Here is a 22,180-nt window from a genome sequence, read left to right as displayed (position 1 = left end):
TGGTTGCAGAAACCCCTCCCTGATAATATGGACATCTGCTTGGAGCTCAAATGCAGAGAAAAAGTTTGTAGTTTTTTTTTCTGACTTTACTGAGAGAGAGTGACAGTGAGGAAAGATATCGGCCAAAGGGCAGCAGGCCGGATTCTAACCGATGCCGGCATAGGTGACACCATAGACCTGTGCCGTAGACCACCCTGGGCCACTGCTGAGTGAAGGTTTTGTTTAATCACAATCTATTGTGAATATTACAGATAGCCAATGTACGAAGCACAATGTCCTTATCACGACTCAGGATATGACCCAGATGCAGACACAGGAGGTAGATGGTTCAGGTCTCAGAATATATATTATAAGAAAGGAGTAGGCAAAGGGCATGCTCAGGACAGGCAAGTAAGGTTGGAACCGGGAAGACTAGAAAACAAACACTTGAGAAACGGGAAACACGATGGTAAGACCTGACAAAACAATACGAACTTTCAACAGACAAACGGAAAACACAGGTATAAATACACAGGGGATAATGGGGAAGAATAGGAGACACCTGGTCGGGGGTGGAGACAAGCACTAGACAGGTGAAACAGATCAGGGTGTGACAGTCCTATAAACCAGGGGTTCCCAACCTAGGGTAGCATGACCAAGAGCAGTAGTTCCCAAACTGTGGGTCGGCCCCCACTTGTGGGTCGTGGCAGGGGTCCAGGTGGGTCGCAGGATGACATTGCCAAATACATCTTTTGGATAGAAAAATGCTTTCAGTGTAAACTTAAATGACTAAAACCTAATAGAAAGTATGTAGAAAAGATGATGGACATTTTTCAATAGTAGCCTTTCAGGTTATGTCAATGTAGGACTCGTTTTACTGTGGATATAGATACTTTTGTACCTGTTTCCTCCAGCATCTTCACAAGTTCCTTTGCTGCTGTTCTGGGATTGAATTGCACTTTTCGCATCAAAGTATCAACTAGCTAGTTAGTTAACATTAGCTCACCATTCATGTAGTCAGACTTCTAAGTGGTGACATTCTAGCTAACCAACAATCCTTGCCATAGCGCTGGCCTAACTTTAGCTAGCAAGTCTGACTACACGAACAATGAGTTAATGTTAACTAGCTAGCTAAATATCAATTTCCTGGTGGGCTAACGCTAGCTAGCATGTCACCACGTAAAAAGTTACTACACTAAAGACTTGTCAACAAAAAGGTCAAAATAGTCATTATGCTAGCCTATGCTGGTTTTCTTTTTACTTGTAAGGATGGTAACATGCGTTGTACATGTAACTACAGTCGGTGGTTATCTAGCAAATTTTCATAAGCACCTAGCTGACCACAGATCTTTGACCTAACCAAAATAGCTTGTTAGCAGCTAGCAAACAGGGCTTATCTTATCACACAGCTCCAGTTCATGCAGGAACCAATGGGGTGCTGCATACAATGCTTTCGGGAAAGTATTCAGACCCCTTGACTTTTTCCACATTTTGTTACGTTACAGCCTTATTCTAAAATGGATAAAATCAATAAAAATATGCAGCAATCTACAGTACACACAATACCCCATAATGACAAAGCAAAAACAAGTTTTTAAAAATGTATTAAAATAAAAAACAGATTCCTTATTTACATAAGTATTCAGACCCTTTGCTATGAGACTCGAAAATTAGTTCAGTTGCATCCTGTTTCCATTGATCATCCTTGATGTTTCCACAACTAGATTGGTGTCCACATGTGGTAAATTCAATTGATTGGACATGATTTGGAAAGGCAGACACCTGTCTATATAAGGTCCCACAGATGACAGTGCATGTCAGAGCAAAAGCTAAGCCAAGAGGTCGAAGGAATTGTCCGTAAAGCTCAGAGACAGGATTGTGTTGAGGCACAGATCTGGGGAACGGTACCAAAAAATGTCTGCAGCATTGAAGTCCCCAAGAACACACTGTCCTCCATTATTCTTAGATGGAAAAAGTTTGGAACCACCAAGACTCCTCCTAGAGCTGGCCGCCCGGCCAAACTGAGCAATCGGGTAGAAGAGCCTTGGTCAGGGAGGTGAACATGAACCCGAGAGTTCTCTATGGAGATGGGAGAACCTTCCAGAAGGACAACCATCTCTGCAGCACTCCAACAATCAGGCCTTTATGGTAGAGTGGCCAGACGGAAGCCACTCCTCAGTAAAAGGCTCATGACAGCCCGCTTGGAGTTTGCCAAAAGGCACCTAAAGACTCTCAGACCATGAAACCAAGATTGAATTCTTTGGCCTGAATGCCAAGCGTCATATCTGGAGGAAACCTGGCACCATTCTTATGGTGAAGCATGTTGGTGGCAGCATCATGCTGTGGGGGTGTTTTTCAGCTGTAGGGACTGGGAGACTAGTCAGGATCGAGGCAAAGATGAAGAGAGCAAAGTACAGAGATCCTTGATGAAAACTTGCTCCAGAGCGCTCAAGAACTTAGACTGGGTTAAGGTTCACTTTCCAACAGGACAACGACCCTAAGCACACAGCCAAGACAATGCAGGAGTGGCTTCGGACAAGTCTCTGAATGTCCTTGAGTGGCCCAGCCAGAGCCCGGACTTGAACCTGATCGAACAAGTCTAGAGAGACCTGAAAATAGCTGTGCAGCAACGCTCCCCATCCAACCTGACAGAACTTGAGATGATGTGCAAAGTTCAATGGGAGAAATTACCCAAATACATGTGTGCCAAGCTTGTAGCTTCATACCCAAGAAGACTCGAGACTAATCGTTGCCAAAGGTGCTTCAACAAAGTACTGCGTAAAGGGCCTGAATACTTATGTAAATGTGATATTTCAGGGGTTTTTTAAACAGTTTTTTCTTTGTCATTATGGGGAGTTATGTGTAGCTTGATCAGGAAAAAAACCATTTAATCCCTTTTAGAATTAGGCTGTAACGTAACAAAATGTGGAAAAACTGACATTTACTCCCGAGGTGCTGACCTGTTGCACCCTCGACAACTACTGTGATTATTATTATTTGACAATGCTGGTCATTTATGAACATTTTAACATCTTGGCTATGTTCTGTTATAATCTCCACCTGGCACAGCCAGAAGAGGACTGGCCACCCTTCATAGCCTGGTTCCTGTCTAGGTTTCTTCCGAGGTTTTGGCCTTTCTAGGGAGTTTTTCCTAGCCACTGTGCTTCTACACCTGCATTGCTTGCTGTTTGGGGATTTAGGCTGGGTTTCTGTACAGCACTTTGAGATATCAGCTGATGTAAGAAGGGCTATATAAATAGATTTGATTTGAAAAAGTAAAGGGATCTGAATACACTGTATACAGGAATACCCACATTCACTGGAATGCCCCGAATTGAGGGCTGCAGTTGCACACTATTGAAACATCTGGATAAAAACAAAAAGCTTCCAGCAGAGATCCCTGCTCTCAGTTATGAGTTCCTAAACTTGTCAGATGGTAGTGTGACATCCAAGGATTCGAACTTCATCATGTGGTATTCTTACTTTGACACAGGGGTTTAGAAGTTTTAGAAGTAGTGGGGGGGTGGGGCATTAGATTTATTGTATTTATATTTTTTTTTTGAGGGGGTGGTAGGTTTGCTTTAATATTGCAGATAGATTGATGGAAATTACAATGTAATTATTTGCATTATTCCAATCCCCCATATACTTTTTTGTAAATACACTACCAGTCAATTTTTAGAACACCTACTCATTCAAGTTTTTTAAAATGTATTTTTACTATTTTCTACGTCAAATTTTATTGGTCACATACACATGGTTAGCAGATGTTATTGTCAGTGTAGCGAAATGCTTGTACAAAAATAGTGAAGACATGAAAACTATGAAATAACACATGGAATTATGTAGTAACCAAATCAAAATATATTTGATACTTGAGATACTTCAAATAGCCACCCTTTGCCTTGACTTTGCACACTCTTGGCATTCTCTCAACCAGCTTCATGAGGTAGTCACCTGGAATGCATTTCAATTAACAGGTGTGCCTTGTTAAAAGTTGAGCCAATCAGTTGTGTTGTGACAAGGTGGTGGGGGTATATCAAAGATAGCCCTATTTGGTAAAAGACCAAGTCCATATTATGGCAAGAACAGCTCAAATAAGCAAAGAGAAATGACACATCTCCACATCAACTCTTCAGAGGAGACTGTATGAATCACGCCTTCATGGTCGAATTGCTGCAAAGAAACCACTACTAAAGGACACCAATAAGAAGAAGAGACTTGCTTGGGCCAAGAAACACGAGCAATGGTCGTTAGACCGGTGGAAATTTGTCCTTTGGTCTGGAGTCCAAATTTGAGATTTTTGGATCCAACCGCCGTGTCTTTGTGAGACGCGGTGTGGGTGAACGGATGATCTCCAGATGTGTATTTCCCACAGTAAAGCATGGAGGAGGAGATGTTATGGTGTGGGGGTGCTTTGCTGGTGACACTGTCAGTGATTTATTTAGAATAAGGCACACTTAAAGAGCATGGCTACCACAGCATTCTGCAGCAATACGCCATCCCATCTGGTTTGGGCTTAGTGGGACTATCATTTGTTTTTCAACAGGACAATGACCCAACACACCTCCAGGCTGTGTAAGGGATGTTTGACCAAGAAGGAGAGTGATGGAGTGCTGCATCAGATGACCTGGCCTCCACAATCACCCAACCTCAACCAAATTGAGATGGTTTGGGATGAGTCGGACCGCAGAGTGAAGGAAAGGCAACAAACAAGTGCTCAGCATATGTGGGAAATCCTTCAAGACTGTTGGAAAAGCTTTCTGGTGAAGCTGGTTGAGAGAATGCCAAGAGTGTGCAAAGCTGTCATCAAGGCGAATGGAATCTGAAATATCTTTTGATTTAACACTTTTTTGGTTACTACAAGGTTCCATATGTGTAATTTAATAGTTTTGATGTCTTCACTATTATTCTACAATGTAGAACATAGTAAAAATAAAGAAAACCTCTTGAATGAGTATGTGTTCTAAAACTTTTGACTGGTAGTGTGTCAGACATGTTCTGGATTCTCTTTCTCATGGTGTCATTGGATAGGGGTCTGGTTTTAAGTTTGTTGGCGGCTGACTCCCGCGATTTCAGTGCCCATATCAATCGCAGCAGGGAGTTTGAGATCCTCTGCGCCGGTGTGGTCTTTTTTGCACTTAGCAATACGCTGGGCCACAAGGTACGATGCGCAAAGTTACTTTTCTTGTACCATGCATACGTTGTTCAATGAATCTTGTGAGGCCTCCAGATATTGACATTTCCTTTTAAAAGTCAGATGTCTTACCTTTGTGGCTTGGATGCTTGGTGCCCAGATGCCTTTTCATTTTGGAGGGTTTTATGCTCTTATTAGCTAACAGCTTGTTGCATAGGACCCACTGCGGTCTACACTCACCCTGCCTGTCTTCTATATATGTAAAACCATATTTTATGAAGTCAGTGTCGTATTTTCTCTTCTTGACATGGACCGGGTTGTCTGCCTTGTTGTTGACCTTGGAAGCAGCAGTAGATGAAGAGGGAGCTGCATGTCATAAAAACTGGCCCATGACTTTACTCTGACAGCTAGACTACATATGTTAAATGACCGCTGACTATCCACATGTGCAATGCCTGCAGAAAACATCTGCATATGTAGCTGTCAATTAAGCTAGCTGTCAGAAGAAGATCTGTATTATCTGATTGGATGTGTCACATTTAAAACAAAGTTACAGAATGATTTTTTTTATTGGATCAACGTGTCAAACCAAATGTTTATTGGTCACATACACATATTTAGATGTTGTTGCGGGTGTTGCGGGTGTAGCGAAATGCTTGTGTTTGTGTGTGTCGAGAAATCTGTCATTTCATTGTGTGTGTGTGTGTGTGTGTGTGTGTGTGTGTGTGTGTGTGTGTGTGTGTGTGGGGCGAGAATGTTATTGTATTGGTCAGTGAGTGAGCGCAGCGCGAAAAGCCTCCGAGTCCGAACATAGCTTGCCATTTCACCACTGAGGACGCACTGCATGTGTTAAGTCAGCAATAATAAGCGGTGCGGCGGTATATATATATATATATACACACACACACACACACACACGTAACCCTCTCCAGGCTCGAATATGACTCTCACAATATGAACTTATGCAGAGTATCTCAGCAGCATGGGATGTTAGGTGAGAAGGACATCTCCAATAACAATTCCTATTGTAAACTGTCTAGGGTTATGACAATAGGGTATTAACTTCAGATGAAATGATTATAGGTTTCTGTTATTGAATCAGGATAAACCATCCCATGCATTACATGAAATTGAAACAATCAATGACTCCACCAAGGCAATATACATAACGTTCCATATGTGTCTTAAACATTTTCAAACAAATATACATTTTCAGACACAACATCAAAATAAATAAAAAATAATCCCCAATGAGTCGTGCACAACCCGTGTCCAAATTATTTCAAGTTTGCTTAATTAACCTTTCTAGGGTATGTGGGACAAATCGTCCCACCTACTCAACAGCCAGTGGAAACCAGCTTTTTACATTAGCATGTGACGTTCAGAACTAGCATACCCACCGCAAACTTCCGGTGAATTTACTAAATTACTCACGATAAACGTTCACAAAAAACATATCAATTATTTTAAGAATTATAGATACAGAACTCCTTTATGCAATCGCGGTGTCCGATTTTAAAATAGCTTTTCGGCAAAAGCACATTTTGCAATATTCTGAGTAGATAGCTCGCCATCACGGGCTAGCTATTTTGACACCCACCAAGTTTGGCACTCACCAAACACAGATTTACTATAAGAAAAATTGGATTACCTTTGCTGTTCTTCGTCAGAATGCACTCCCAGGACTTCTACTTCATCCACAAATGTTGTTTTGGTTCAAAATAATCCATAGTTATGTTCAAATATCCTCTGTTTTGTTCTTGCGTTCAAGACACTATCCGAATGGTGACGCGCGGACGCGTATCGTGACAAAAAAAATTCAAAATATTCCATTACCGTACTTCGAAGCATGTCAAACGCTGTTTAAAATCAATTTTTATGCGATTTTTCTCATAAAAAAGCGATAATATTCCGACCGGGAGACGTCCTTTCTGTTCAGACTCAAAATCTAAAATGGACTCTTCACGTGCATGCGCGCCCTCGTCTCATTGTTCTCAGATCGACCACTTACCAAATGCGCTACTGTTTTTCAGCCATGGGCTGCAAAGTCATCATTCAACGTTCTGGCGCCTTCTGTGAGCCTATGGGAGCCTCAGAAAGTGTCACGTTACAGCAGAGATCCTTTGTTTTCAATAAAGAGAGTGTAGAAGGCCAAGAAATGGTCAGAGAGGGCACTTCCTGTACAGAATCTTCTCAGGTTTTTGCCTGCCATATGAGTTCTGTTATACTCACAGACACCATTCAAACAGTTTTGGAAACTTTAGGGTGTTTTCTATCTAAATCAAACAATTATATGCATATTCTAGTTTCTGGGCAGTAGTAATAACCAGATTAAATCGGGTACGTTTTTTATCCGGATGTGAAAATACTGCCCCCTACCCTAGAGAGGTTAAATAAACCGTTGGTGACGACGCACAGACATATCCTGAAGCACCTCACGTTGTGGTTACTCACTGCTTGGTAGATATTCCCTCAGCGAAGTATGGTAGTTCCATGCAGGTTTCCTCACAAAGTCCCAGGCAAGCACAGCTACCCATGCAGACAGTACTCCTTAGCCGTAACCGATATCCCCATGGGAACACGAACTCGTTAACCTCTTGGGGCTAGGTGGGACGCTAGCGTGCCACCCGTGGTGCACTCCATCAACAGCAGGTGCATTTCAAGAGCGGCAAATTTGAATCCAAATAAATGTCAAAATTCAAATTTTTCAAAAATACAACTATTTTACACCATTTGAAAGATAAACATCTCCTTAATCTAACCACGTTTTACGATTTCAAAAAGGTTTTACGGCGAAAGCATAAATTTAGAGTATGTTAGGACAGTACATTTACAAGAGTTGTGTGTAATGTTTTGTCAAGTCAAAGACAGGGTCACCAAAACCATAAAACCAGCTAAAATGATGCACTAACCTTTTACAATCTCCATCAGATGACACTCCTAGGACATTATGTTAGACAATGCATGCATTTTTAGTTCTATCAAGTTCATATTTATATCCAAAAACAGCGTTTTACTATGGCATTGATGTTGAGGAAATCGTTTCCCTCCAATAACCGGCAGTCAAGTCAGCGTCACAAATTAAATAATTAAAATTAGAAAACATTGGTAAAATATTATATTGTCATTTAAAGAATTATAGATTTACATCTCTTGAACTCAATCAACTTGCCAGATTTAAAAATAACCTTAATGGGAAATCACACTATGCAATAATCTGAGCACTGCGCCCAGAAAAATACGCGTTGCGATACAGACTAGACGTCATGTTGGGGAGATCTAAAATCGAAAATACTATGTAAATAATCCATTACCTTTGATTCTCTTCATCAGATGTCACTTCCAGGTATCACAGGTCCATAACGAATGTAGTTTTGTTCAAAAAAGCTCATCATTTATGTCCAAAAATCTCCGTCTCGTTAGCACATGATGTAAGCCAGCCGGACTTCTCGTCATGAACGAGGGGATAAAATATATTTCCGTTCGTTCAAACATGTCAAACGTTGTATAGCATAAATCATTAGGGCCTTTTTTAACCAGAACATGAATAATATTCAAGGTGGACGAATGCATACTCTTTTATAACGTATTGGAACGAGGGTACCCAACATGAACTCGCGCGCCAGGTGTCTAATGGGACATCATCGTTCCATGGCTCTTGTTCGGTCAGATCTCCCTCCAGAAGACTCAAAACACTTCGTAAAGGCTGGTGACATCTAGTGGAAGCAATAGGAAGTGCCAAAATATTCCTAAGCCCCTGTGTTTTTCAATGGGATAGGTTTAAAGTCAATACAACACATCAGGTATCCACTTCCTGTCAGAAAATGTCTCAGGGTTTTGCCTGCCAAATGAGTTCTGTTATACTCACAGACACCATTCAAACAGTTTTAGAAACTTTAGAGTGTTTTCTATCCATATATAATAAGTATATGCATATTCTAGTTACTGGGTAGGATTAGTAACCAGATTAAATCGGGTACATTTCTTTTATCCAGACGTGCAAATGCTGCCCCCTAGACCCAACAGGTTAAGCTTCCCCAGCAATTATCTCCCGGTGTCACACGATGCTAGGCTAACCTCAAGGCTGGCTAATACCTCCACGACGAGACGATAGCTTCAGTCTTTACTAAGTTTTAACAAAATTATAACTCTTTTATAAAATAAAATATGTATTTCCCTTCATGTCTTAGTAGGTATGGGTTTTGTTCTAGTTCTGTCGTCTTCTTTTATAATTTTTCTTCACCAACCGTCCTAGGGTAAAACGTCCGTCCTTTCATCAACGTCTTTTTCCCTCTCCTTTTTTCCCAGGCCTCCCGTTAACCAGGTCAACTCCCATTGGCCACAACTTAACAAGCGACCTTTTTGGTCAAAACTTAAACTTCAAAGTAAAACAAACTATTCACTTATACATTGAATAAATATTTCTTCAAAAAGCATAATGCATTAACAACATTACAGTTTAGGAGCAATTCAATCATCTTTTAAATATAACACCAATTAATTATAACAAATAAACTCAATACCTGGTTCAAACAAGGGTATTACACACACATATATATATATATATATTCCTTACTGAGGAGTTGGCAACACTGTTCTTTCAGTATCACGAGCCTGGTCCAATAGGTATTAAATATATATATATATATATATATATATATATATATATATATATATATATATATATATATATATATATATATATATATATATTCTTGCAAGAGTTGGTTTATACTACCCTTAAAATCATCCCAAATCAAATTGTATTGGTCACATACACATGGTTTGCAGATGTTATTGCGAGTGTACACAACGAAACCTAATATCTAACAAATTCCAGAACAAAACCTAATACACACAATCTAGTAAAGGAATGGGATGAGAATATAATATATGGATGAGCAGTGACAGAGCGGCTAAGATGCAACAGATTGTAAAGAATAGTGAAGGATACAGTATATACATACATCTGGCATTACTCATCTCATATGTAAACATTCTTAAAGTGGCATTATTATTATCCCATGACCCCCCAGTTGAGAATCACTGCACTAGTGACACCTGGTTGTCAAAATGATTGTGTAGCCTTGTCTTCTATCGAAACCAATACCTCATTGGTTTGACGAAACGAAACTTTGGTCTTTATAACGTACTTCTGATAAAGCAGATACATGCATCAGCACACCGCTTCGAAATAAACTGCTTAACGATTTCGACACATGCCTCAGAGCTCCGGTATCAAACATAACATCACTATCAATACGTTGTTGTGTCAAGTTGTAACGTTAGTGCTTTGAAAACTGGTTCTATTGGCATCGGAGCTCAGGTGTCAATCGTCCCATCACTACAGAGACGTGGAGAAGTGAAGTACAGTGAACTATGAAGCCGGGTCGATGGAAAGGTCTCAGCGGGGTCCAATTTTACTTTTCACTGCTCTGTGTCATTCTGGACTTCCAGTTGGACGGTAAGACAAGCAGTATTGTAGACGGGTCTCGAGACCACCTATTGAGTGTCTCGGTCTTAACTCTGTGTCGGATAGATTTCTACTCCGTCTTGTATGGACTCGAGACCCAGGTCAAATATATTCACTCCTTTCTTTAAACAATGTTCTTATTGCCTATTGAAACCTGGGATTTCTACATTACTCGTAACATTAGGCTACAATCCTTTACTTTAATTGAAAAATAACCCCAAACATTGTCCGAATTTCCTTGACTAATTGGTAGGGAAGAGTGGGGCAAATTGTTGTTAAGTTGCGAGCTCACTATTAGTTAATGGAAGACCTGTTTGCGCAATAGCGAACCTACGTATTGGACCAGGCTCGTGATACTGAAAGAACAGTGTTGCCAACTCCTCAGTAAGGAAAGTAGCTATTGGCTGTCCTAAAAGTCGCTAAATCACCTCATCACCTAATTTGCATAATTGGTCATGTGCATGTAATTGTGATGGAAGCTGTAGGAGAGAGGAATAACGTCGTGGGAGAGACAAAAAGTGAGTAGAAAATACCCTAAATATGTTTAGAACTACAAATGAACTTATTTCTGTCGATTCTTCTTTTTTTTTTTTTTTTATGTCACAATTCCAACCCTCCTCCTTTATTTGGGCTTGGGACCGGCAAAAGTGACCCAAAAGAGACACTCTGGCAGAGTTACTTCGTTTTTTATAATTTATTTAATTTTGTTTTTTAGTTTAGTTTTTTATATCCCGCCCTGGCTTAACCTCTTACATCTAGACGTTCCGCTAGCGGAACACCTGCTCCAATATCCAATGATAGGCGTGGCGCGAATTACAAATTCCTCAAAAATACAAAAACTTCAATTTTTCAAACATATGACTATTTCACAGCATTTTAAAGACAAGACTCTCCTTTATCTAACCACACTGTCCGATTTCAAAAAGGCTTTACAGCGAAAGCAAAACATTAGATTATGTCAGCAGAGTACCCAGCCAGAAATAATCAGACACACATTTTTCAAGCTAGCATATAATGTCACAAAAACCCAGAAGACAGCTAAATGCAGCACTAACCTTTGATGATCTTCATCAGATGACAACCCTAGGACATTATGTTATACAATACATGCATGTTTTGTTCAATCAAGTTCATATTTATATCAAAAAACAGTTTTTTACATTAGCATGTGACGTTCAGAACTAGCATACCCCCCGCAAACTTCCGGGGAATTTACTAACAATTTACTAAATTACTCACGATAAACGTTCACAAAAAGCATAACAATTATTTTAAGAATTATAGATACAGAACTCCTCTATGCACTCGATATGTCCGATTTTAAAATAGCTTTTTGGTGAAAGCACATTTTGCAATATTCTAAGTACATAGCCCAGCCATCACGGGCTAGCTATTTAGACACCCGGCAAGTTTAGCCTTCATCAAAATCAGATTTACTATTATAAAAGTTTAATTACCTTTTGTTGTCTTTGTCAGAATGCACTCCCAGGACTGCTACTTCAATAACAAATGTTGGTTTGGTCCAAAATAATCCATCGTTATATCCGAATAGCGCCGTTTTCTTCGTGCGTCCCAGACACTATCCGAAATGGTAAATCAGGGTCGTGCGCATGGCGCAATTCGTGACAAAAAAATTCTAAATATTCCAATACCGTACTTCGAAGCATGTCAACCGCTGTTTAAAATCAATTTTTATGCAATTTATCTCGTAAAAAAAGCGATAATATTCCGACCGGGAATCTCCTTTTCGGCAAACAGAGGAAAAAATCACAAAGACGGGGGCGGCCAGGGCACGCGCCTAAGCCCACAGTCCCTTGATCGGCCACTTGAGAAAGGCGATAATGTGTTTCAGCCTGGGCTGGGATGACGACATTCAGGTTTTTCCCGGGCTCTGAGCGCCCATGGAAGACGTAGGAAGTGTCACGTTAGAGCAGAGATCCTTTGTAAAAGATAGAGATGGCAAAGAAGTTCAAGAAATGGTCAGACAGGCCACTTCCTGTAAAGGAATCACTCAGGTTTTGACCTGCCATTTGAGTTCTGTTATACTCACAGACACCATTCAAACAGTTTTAGAAACTTTGGAGTGTTTTCTATCCAAAGCCAATAATTATATGCATATTCTAGTTACTGGGCAGGAGTAGTAACCAGATTAAATCGGGTACGTTTTTTATCCAGCCGTGAAAATACTGCCCCCTAGCCATAACAGGTTAAGCGGCGGCTTCCCGCATGCGCGATTCATTTGCAGTCTGGACGCGGAGAGGTGAACATCTCCTGCTCTGACTGCAGCTGGGAGGGACTGGGCCGCCTGTGAGTGCTTTGGGATGGGGGTGGGGCCCACGGCAGCACCCGCTGCTCGTTGAGAAGAGTAAGAACGATACGTGCTTTCACGTCAGAGTCTCCAAAAGTCTCCAATAACACCAGAAAAAGTCGCTAGATTTGTCGCTAGTCGCTTTTTTGAAAATGTGTCGCTAGAGGGTTCTGAATACTCGCTAAATATAGCGACAAAGTTGCTAAGTTGGCAACACTGACAGCAACCGTAATACCAGCGCAATGACGGAGGAGAGTGCAGTTTTTGTAAAACACAAAGGGCCAGTGGTGTGGTGGAAGCTATAAGCAGTTATACGCCCTATACCCATTTTTTTTTTTCAGTGGGCATTGCCTATACTCACTTCTTAATCACTTCTGTTGCATATCAAAGTAGTGTAGTGGAGGTTTACTACTTATTAATTATGTAGTACAATAGAGATCATACACAAAAGTCGCCTACAGAATCACAAAGCACGTGAAATACACTGCTCAAAAAAATAAAGGGAACACTTAAACAACACAATGTAACTCCAAGTCAATCACACTTCTGTGAAATCAAACTGTCCACTTAGGAAGCAACACTGATTGACAATAAATTTCACATGCAGTTGTGCAAATGGAATAGACAACAGGTGGAAATTATAGGCAATTAGCAAGACACCCCCAATAAAGGAGTGGTTCTGCAGGTGGGGACCACAGACCACTTCTCAGTTCCTATGCTTCCTGGCTGATGTTTTGGTCACTTTTGAATGCTGGCGGTGCTTTCACTCTAGTGGTAGCATGAGACGGAGTCTACAACCCACACAAGTGGCTCAGGTAGTGCAGCTCATCCAGGACGGCACATCAATGCGAGCTGTGGCAAGAAGGTTTGCTGTGTCTGTCAGCCTAGTGTCCAGAGCATGGAGGCGCTACCAGGAGACAGGCCAGTACATCAGGAGACGTGGAGGAGGCCGTAGGAGGGCAACAACCCAGCAGCAGGACCGCTACCTCCGCCTTTGTGCAAGGAGGAGCAGGAGGAGCACTGCCAGAGCCCTGCAAAATGACCTCCAGCAGGCCACAAATGTGCATGTGTCTGCTCAAACGGTCAGAAACAGACTCCATGAGGGTGGTATGAGGGCCCGACATCCACAGGTGGGGGTTGTGCTTACAGCCCAACACCGTGCAGGACGTTTGGCATTTGCCAGAGAACACCAAGATTGGCAAATTCGCCACTGGCGCCCTGTGCTCTTCACAGATGAAAGCAGGTTCACACTGAGCACTTGACAGACGTGACAGAGTTTGGAGACGCCGTGGAGAACGTTCTGCTGCCTGCAACATCCTCCAGCATGACCGGTTTGGCGGTGGGTCAGTCATGGTGTGGGGTGGCATTTCTTTGGGGGGCCGCACAGCCCTCCATATGCTCGCCAGAGGTAGCCTGACTGCCATTAGGTACCGAGATGAGATCCTCAGACCCCTTCTGAGACCCTATGCTTGTGCGGTTGGCCCTGGGTTCCTCCTAATGCAAGACAATGCTAGACCTCATGTGGCTGGAGTGTGTCAGCAGTTCCTGCAAGAGGAAGGCATTGATGCTATGGACTGGCCCGCCCGTTCCCCAGACCTGAATCCAATTGAGCACATCTGGGACATCATGTCTCGCTCCATCCACCAACGCCACGTTGCACCACAGACTGTCCAGGAGTTGGCGGATGCTTTAGTCCAGGTCTGGGAGGAGATCCCTCAGGAGACCATCTGCCACCTCATCAGGAGCATGCCCAGGCGTTGTAGGGAGGTCATACAGGCACGTGGAGGCCACACACACTACTGAGCCTCATTTTGACTTGTTTTAACCTCTATGGGACCGGCGGGACGAATTCGTCCCACCTACGTAACAGCCACTGCCATCCTGTGGCGCGATTTTCAAAATCTTCAAAATCATATTACTTCAATTTCTCAAACATATGACTATTTTACAGCCATTTAAAGATAAGACTCTCGTTAATCTAACCACACTGTCCGATTTCAAAAAGGCTTTACAACGAAAGCAAAACATTAGATTATGTCAGCAGAGTACCAAGCCAGAAATAATCAGACACCCATTTTTCAAGCCAGCATATAATGTCACCAAAACCCAGAAGACAGCTAAATGCAGCACTCACCTTTGATGATCTTCATCAGATGACAACCCTAGGACATTATGTTATACAATACATGCATGTTTTGTTCAATCAAGTTCATATTTATATCAAAAACCAGCTTTTTACATTAGCATGTGACGTTCAGAACTAGCATACCCCCCGCAAACTTACGGGGAATTCGCTAACATTTTACTAAATTACTCACGATAAACGTTCACAAAAAGCATAACAATTATTTTAAGAATTATAGATACAGACCTCCTCTATGCACTCGATATGTCCGATTTTAAAATAGCTTTTTGGTGAAAGCACATTTTGCAATATTCTAAGTACATAGCCCAGGCATCACGGGCTCGCTATTTAGACACCCGGCAAGTTTAGCACTCACCATAATCATATTTACTATTATAAAAATGTCATTACCTTTTGTTGTCTTCGTCAGAATGCACACCCAGGACGTCTACTTCAATAACAAATGTTGGTTTGGTCCAAAATAATCCATCGTTATATCCGAATAGCGGCGTTTTGTTCGTGCGTTCCAGACACTATCCGAAATAGTAAAGAAGTGTCGCGCGCTTGGCGCAATTCCTGACAATAAAATTCAAAGTATTCAATTGCCGTACGTCGAAGCATGTCAACCGCTGTTTAAAATCAATTTTTACGTCATTTTTCTCGTAGAAAAGCGATAAAATTCCGACAGGGAATCTCCTTTTCGGCAAACAGAGGAAAAAATCCCAAAGGCGGGGGCGGTCGGGGTCACGCGCATAAGCTAGTGTCTCTTGATGGGCCACTTGAGAAAGGCGATAATGTGTTTCAGCCTGGGGCTGGAATGACGACATTCTCTTTTTTCCCGGGCTCTGAGAGCCTATGGACGACGTGGGAAGTGTCACGTTAGAGCAGAGATCCTTAGTAAATGATAGAGATGGCAAAGAAGTTCCAGAAATGGTCAGACAGGCCACTTCCTGTAAAGGAATCTCTCAGGTTTTGACCTGCCATTTGAGTTCTGTTATACTCACAGACACCATTCAAACAGTTTTAGAAAATTTAGGGTGTTTTCTATCCATATGTAATAAGTATATGCATATTCTAGTTACTGAGTAGGAGTGGTAACCAGATTAAATCGGGTATGTTTTTTATCCAGCCGTGTCAATGCTGCCCCCTAGCCCTAATTAAGGACATTACATCAAAGTTGGATCAGCCTGTAGTGTGGTTTTTCACTTTAATTTTGAGTGTGACTCGAAATCCAGACCTCCATGGGCTGATAAATTGGATTTCCATTGATTATTTCTGTGTGATTTTGTTGTCAGCACATTCAACTATGTAAAGAAAAAAGTATTTAATAAGATTATTTCTTTCATTCAGATCTAGGATGTGTTGTTTAAGTGTTCCCTTTATTTTTTTAAGCAGTATATATTCACATGAGTGCAGCACACAGCCTTGTTTCAGCGGAATATCATCTGCAGCCAGCAAAAGTTTGCCACATGGAGCAGCTCACTGAAGAATGACATCGTTAGCCGGTAGGGTAGGAAAGACAATCCGTTGTGTTGTGACAAGGTAGGGGTGGTATACAGAAGATGGCTCTATTTGGTAAAGACCAAGTCCATATTATGGCAAGAACAGCTCAAATAAGCAACGAGAAACGACAGTCCATCATTACGTTAAGACATGAATGTCAGTTAATCCAGAAAATTTCGAGGACTTTAAAAGTTTCTTCCAAGTGCAGTCGCAAAAACCATCAAGCGCTATGATGAAACTGGCTGTCATGAGGACCACTACAGGAAAGGAAGACCCAGAGTTAGCTCACCAATAATAAGAGACTTGCCTAGGCAAAGAAAAACGAGCAATGGTCATTAGACCGGTGGAAATTTGTTTTTTGGTCTGGAGTCCATATTGGAGATTTCTGGTTCCAACCGCAGTGTCTTTGTGAGATGCAGAGTAGGTGAATGGATGATCTCCGCATGTGTAGTTCCCACTGTGAATTATGGAGAAGGAGGTGTGATGGTGTGGGGGTGCTTTGCTGGTGACACTGTCAGTGATTTATTTAGAATTCAATGCACACTTAACCAGCATGGCTACCACAGCATTCTGCAGAGATACGCCATCCCATCTGTTTTGTGGGACTATCATTTGGCTTCTCAAATGACTGCCTCGCCTGGTTCACCGACTAATTCTCAGACAGAGTTCAGTGTGTCAAATCGGAGGGCCGAGGACCGGACCTCTGGCAGTCTCTATGGGGGTGCCACAGGGTTCAACTCTCGGGCCGACTCTTTTCTCTGTATGTATCAATGATGTTGCTCTTGCTGCTGCTGATTCTCTGATCCACCTCTACGCAGACGACACCATTCTGTATACATCTGGCTCTTCTTTGGACACTGTGCTAACAAACCTCCAAATGAGCTTCAATGCCATACGGCAGTCCTTCCGTGGCCTCCAACTGCTTTTAAATGCTAGTAAAACTAAGTGCATGCTCTTCAACTGATTTCTGCCTGAACCCTCCCACCCGACTAGAATCACTACTCTGGACGGTTCTGACCTAGAATATGTGGACAACTACAAATACCTAGGTGTCTGGTTAGACTGTAAACTCTCCTTCCAGACTCACATTAAGCATTTCCAATCCAAAATTAAATCTAGAATCAGCTTCCTATTTCGCAACAAAGCCTCGTAAAACTGACTATCCTACCGATCCTTGACTTCGGCGATGTCATTTACAAAATAGCTCCCAACACGCTACTCAGCAAACTGGATATAGTCTATCGCAGTGCCATCCGTTTTATCACCAAAGCCCCATATACTACCCACCACTGCGACCTGTATGCTCTCGTTGGCTGGCCCTCACTATCCGTCGCCAAACCCACTGGCTCCAGGTCATCTGTAAGTCTTTGCTAGGTAACGCCCCGCCTAATCTCAGCTCACTGGTCACCATAGCAACACCCACCCATAGCACGCACTCCAGCAGGTATATTGCGCTGGTCATCCCCAAAGACAACACTTAATTTGGCCGCCTTTCCTTCCAGTTCTCTGCTGCCAATGACTGGAACGAATTACAAAAATCTCTGAAGCTGTAGTCTTATATCTCCCTCTCTAACTTTAAGTATCAGCTGTCTGAGAAGCTTACTGATCACTGTGCCTGTACACAGCCAATCTGTAAATAGCAAACCTGACTACCTCATCCCCATATTATTACTTCCCCTCTTGCTCTTTTGCACCCCAGTATCTCTACTTGCACATCATCATCTGCACATCTATCACTCCAGTGTTAATGCTAAATTGTAATTATTTTCGCCTCTATGGCCTATTTATTGCTTTACCTCCCAACTTTTCTACATTTGCACACACTGTGTATATATATATATATATATATATATATATATATATATATATATATATATATTTTTTTTTATTCTATTGTGTTATTGACTGTACGTATGTTTTTGTGTAACTCTGTGTTGTTGTTTTTTGTCGCACTGCTTTGCTTGCTGGTACTGCATATATTATTTTTTTATTCTTCAAGGGGTCCTAAAATTCGAATCAAATAGTCATACTATGGATCAATTAGCTATCTTAAAACAGACTTATAAGAATAATAAGGGCAAATTATCTTTTATCTTGAGACATATTCAAGTTCCTTCATTACATAATTTCATAGCTTGCAATAATTATTTTAATGAAAATACATTTTGCTTCTAACATCGTTATATATTCCTTAATAAGGAAAAAGGAGTTTACTGTATAAATATGGCAACTCTTGCTGTGAAAAAAAAATAGATTTGGTCTAGTTTTAAGGCTTTTTGTGTGGGTTTTGAGTGGTCATTGGTCTCAAAATTTTACATAGACCTGACAACCCTGTTAGTGAGTCTGCCAGATCGTAGGCAGTAGGGATGAACAGGGATGTTCTCTTGATAAGTGCGTGACTTCGACAATTGTCCTGTCCTGCTAAGCATTCAAAATGTAACGAGTACTTTTGGTTGACAGGGAAAATGTATGGCGTAAAAAGTACATTATTTTCTTTAAAAATGTAGTGAAGTATATGTTTTCAAAAATGTAAACAGTAAAGTACAGATACCACAAAAAAACAACTGAAGTAGTACTTTAAAGATTTTTACTTAAGAACTTTACATCACTGAAAATAACCATACCACAATATAGCCGTCTGCACCAAAAAATGTCCTGTCAACAAAAGCATATGTATAATCTCACTATCAAATAAACGTCAGAATCCAAGTTTTCTCCGAACCACACCATATTCCTACAAAGTGAGACAGTGGGCTGTCATTAGACTACTCACTTCACACGAGACTTCCTACCTTTGTTTAGACAGAAGGAATGTGGTTTGGCCAAAAGTTGGATTCAAATGTTTATTTGATAACGAGGGACACATTTCACTTTACGTCTGGCAAGTAGTGTTGCTTTGTGGGCTTCCAAAGAGGCTCACACAAATATTGTGTTTCAGGTGTCTTGGGGGATAACGTGGAGATTGAGCAACATCTTGAGATGGGCCGTAAATTGTTGGAATCTGGTCAACTTGCTGGGGCCCTGTCCCACTACCACTCTGCAGTGGGTAAGGTTACCAATCAGACACACATCATCATAGCTCTAACATCTTTAGATGTCTGCTTGTAGCCTGTTTGTGATTCTCTCCCTCTGTCTGTACGCTCTCTTAAAAATAAATTGGGCTGCTACTGCATTGCATAAGTCTTTCGAAAGGATGGATCATTGTATATCAACGTTGTCATGCATCCCTTTCTGATGTCTTTCTCCCTTCACTCTGTCTCTTTCATCTATTCACTTAGATAAACACATTGAACATTTAAACCTACACACTTTCAGTCGATGGATAGCCATGTAATCAATATAGCTACATGAAAATAGCTAGATATAAACTATGTGATAACCTACTGTGTTTAACCCTATGCCTTCCCTCAGAGGGAGACTAAGAACTACAGATGTTGGATCTTAATTTGATCAGTCTTTTGTTGCAGAGAATTTTCCTGATGCATCTGGAAATTCAAATGAGCAGTTCTCTTTCTCTCTATTCGGGGGCAGTCGAGTCATTGGGATCAGGGTTCGCTATCTTAAAATAATGTTTTCTCTCGCTCCCACAAATGCTATAGGCCTAGGTCCAATTACTGCAAATTCAAATGTACAAAAATATGACTCGTTTCAGGAAACTAGGCGTATGTCGCGCGTCACTACTTCACAGGAGAGGCAGTTGAACGTAAATGCAATTTCTTAAAATCAAATTGCGTTTTTTTTCGCAGAAATTCCTTTTGGAACATGTTCACTTTTATGTGCCTTAATAAGAAACTTGTATGCCATCTGTAAATACAAATAAAATTGTTAAATTAGGAGCCTAGTTGGTTTAGCCACGGAAAAAGGCAGGAACCTTCTCGCTAGCCATGATTGGCTGAGATAGTAGATGGAGGGGTATAATAGACTTAGTATAAACCAGCGTTTAGTCTTGACATCTTTGGTAGTTTAGAACATGGCCTCACATGTGAATCCTTAAAGAGATGGGTGGGGCTGAGGCATTAGAGGGTGTGATTGATGCTGAATGGGTGTAGACAAAGAGCTCTCCAGTAGGTTTACCAAAACATAGAAGGGCCCTTTACTCAAAAGTTGGGTTACAAGTTTATCAACTTTCAAAGCAGAATGACTTTCCCATTGTTCCTCAGCTGTAGTGTATGATATACCATTTTCTAGCTCTGAGTCTCTACTTTTATCCAATGTAAAAAAATACAATTTCAAATTTTGCTACATACTGTACGTCACACATGTATCTGAATTGCAGCCGTACATATCAGCAACTGTTGTTTTATACAGCTCAATCAAACAAGATAGTTATTGGTCTCCACTAGGCTACCACATACGTGTCTAGTGTATCCTAAGGTTGCAAATGAACTGTCAGAATGTAGTTCAGTCGTGTCCTGGGATGGACTAGTCTAACAGTTAGGACCACTGCCTTCAGCATGCACATATAGGCCTACCTTGTCGGTATGGGTTTGTTTCCGGCCCAAGCCGTTCTGGCAAAGATAACGCATTCTCCAGATTGACTTGATGTTGTTCCACATTTCAAATATATATATTTTTTCTTGAAAAGAAATGACCATACAAGACACCAGTGGCGTTTTTAGCATGTACATCTTGATGGGGCAAAGATAAACAAAAAGATGTGGGATGATTGCCAGCAAAGCCACTACACAACACTTAACAATACATCAATTGCACTATAACGGTGACAAACGGTGCCCACAAACTGTTACTGTAAAGCTGTCCCAACAGCAGAGACCCAACAGCAGTCTCAACATCTTATCACTGCTACACCTGGTTATCAGCGGAGCCTTGTCTGGCAGTGAAACAGATTATTCAACCTCATTTACTGCCTTTAAAAAAACATGGCTGAATTGCTTAAACAAATGGGGTTTCTACTGACTATTGAGATGTACAAACTATGGTATAAGGGTATGACAAGCGGATAAGAGGCAATCCGTAATTTGGATTAAGACATTAATGAGCGAGCTAGTACGGACGTAGTCAATATAACTATTTGTTAAGCACTTTTGAAATGTACAGCTACAGAATTCAGAACATGGGCAGTTCTTAGTGTTCTCCCTGTACACCAAGTCAGAACCGTAGGATAAATAAAGGGGGCATATAAGCAGACAATGAAAGCTCTTACAATATTCAATGATTACATTTCTCTAAAACAGGTTATAGGCTACATGTGCACCACCAAGTCAGAACAGTAGGCAAAATTAAGGGGGGAAACTAGACCAAATTATTAGGCTACTAACAGCTTACTACATTTACATTTTTACTTTTACGTAATTTAGCAGACGCTCTTATCCAGAGCGACTTAGAAATTGGTGCATTCACCTTATGATATCCAGTGGAACAACCACTTACAATAGTACACAACATACACTTAGTATTACTGTCTCCGCTACAATATACATATCTCCCTGGCATATTACATCATTTATGCAGCAGCATATAAGACATTTTTGGACTCACCTTGTTGTGCTGTGCTCACTTAAACAGGAAGGTGGCGCGGCGGAACTTCGTGGGCAAATTTTGTCATCAAACTTTGTCATCAAAGTCTGGCATTCTCTGTATTTGTAGTGCTTTCAAGACAACTGGAAACTCAGAAAAAAACAAGGTGGAATCATG

This window comes from Salmo salar, chromosome 11, assembly GCF_965601325.2.
Source record: "Salmo salar chromosome 11, fSalSal1, whole genome shotgun sequence".
Lineage (NCBI taxonomy): Eukaryota > Metazoa > Chordata > Actinopteri > Salmoniformes > Salmonidae > Salmo > Salmo salar.
The sequence above is the reverse complement of the archived record's forward strand: the minus strand, read 5'-3'. Positions refer to the sequence as shown.